We start from the raw sequence: 2,033 nt of genomic DNA, 5'->3' as shown, positions 1-2,033 counted from the left end.
CAAAGTCTCTTACACATGATTTTGTTTTGATTTGGAAATAGCAAGTGTTTACCTACATTTCTTGTATTGTGTTACAGAGTAGGGTAAAGTACACATCCTTCTTTACTTATAAATTGATGCTATCACAAGAACTAAGCTCTAATGCACTGAAAACAAAATGTATTTTTAAATAATTTAGTGCATTAAGGTTTGACTGCAGTATTTGAGAAGGGAAGTTTCACATTGATTTTAACTCAGAGTACTCTTTCCACCGAGCCAAACCGGTTTTGGCTTTTTTTTTTTTTTAATATATTTTTATTGATATTTTACAGAGAGGAAGGGAGAGGGATAGAGAGTTAGAAACATCGATGAGAGAGAAACATCGACCAGCTGCCTCCTGCACACCTCCTACTGGGGATGTGCCTGCAACCAAGGTATATCAGAGTACTCTTTATTAGGAGTATGAACCTGAGTAGAAATTAGATGTATAACTGGTATCCCTTGTAAAAGGGTAAAGATAAAATACACAGATAAGATACACAAAATAATAGTTTTACTTTTTTTCCAAAACATCAATGTGAGAGAGACTCATCGATTGGTTGCCTGCACCCCAACTGGGGCCGGGTATTGAGCCTACAACCAAGGTACATGCCCTTGACCGGAATCAAACCCAGGACCCTTCAGTCCCTGCTCTATCCACTGAGCCAAACCGGCTAGCGAGGGCAACAATAGCTTCCTTTGAAGGCAGTTTTAGTTTTATAAATATCAATGACATTTTAAGAACATAATTATTATATGATCAGAAATTTAATTGTTGCCATGGCCCCTGAAAGAATTTGCATTTTATAAGTTTGTAATCTTGTAGTCACATTTTCTAACTGCACTATTAAAGCAAAAATTACATTCTCATTTTTTGTATCTCTTTAGTGTACATATTTTCCTTATCTTACACTTTTGGTAGATTTACATTACTGTAGGTTTCTCACTTAGTTTTAGAATGTTTGAATAAATTTGATAATATATGCTTATATGGTATTAGATTAATTAATCTTAAATAGATTTCTAGCAATTAATTTGAAATCATGCTACCATTTATTTTTCTTCATGAGAACATTTGGAATGCTTTTAAAGCTTAAACCATTATCTTTTGGTAGCTGTCCAGAACTTGGTTTCCTTCATCCTTTAGCATTGTATAACTGCATTTTCTAGATCTTTATATTGCTAATTCCTGATAAACAACCATTTTGTATCTACCAGGTATTAACCAAAGCCATGAATTTGCATTGTAACTGGGCTTGCCATTTAAACAAAGTATCTACATTCCTATTTCATACTAAACTTTTACAATCAAACACTTTTGCCTAAAAACTAATATTGGGCTTACAAGGATACATAGGGGATAGGGCAGCAGTGGAAGATTTTACAGCTTGAAACTGCTCAGTATCTAGCTAATTGATCTCTTCAGACAGGCCTAATCCACTTTCTAATTGTATGAGGAGCGAGCCCCATCTTTCTACCACTTAAATGACCTTAAAGAAAAAGAGTGATGTTAAATTTTCAATAGTTAAATTTGGAGTACAGAGCCAGATCAGAGAAATCCTCAATCAAAATTGGACTCCAGTGGTGTTATCACTTGGTGACTGACTAGGAGAACTTGTATTCCCGCATCTTTTATGATCATATGACTAACTTCATTTTCCAGATCATCACATGATATTGCTAATTTCTGATCAACAAGCGTTTGTACTCCTACACAGCAAGCTGAGGGTAGCCTTGGTGTTCTCTCTCCAGCTATAACCCTAACCAGGCTTTTGACCTTCCGTCTGTAATGCACTTCCCCATTTGTCACTGGGGCCAACGTGGTATGTAAATGGGCGGCAGATTTGGTGGCACTTCCACTGGCTGAACTCTGGGTCGAGTCCAGGATGGGAATTTAGTGGGTGGAGAGGCTGCGGCAGGACAGTGAAGTCAGCACGGCCAGCGACAGGAAGCCGGGCTTCGCGGCAGCCTTCCCGGAAGCCGGCCGGCTGGCCCCAGCCCCGTCCGTCCGGGGC

The sequence above is a fragment of the Myotis brandtii genome, unplaced genomic scaffold, assembly GCF_000412655.1.
Source record: "Myotis brandtii unplaced genomic scaffold, ASM41265v1 scaffold215, whole genome shotgun sequence".
NCBI classification, from domain to species: domain Eukaryota; kingdom Metazoa; phylum Chordata; class Mammalia; order Chiroptera; family Vespertilionidae; genus Myotis; species Myotis brandtii.
The sequence above is the reverse complement of the archived record's forward strand: the minus strand, read 5'-3'. Positions refer to the sequence as shown.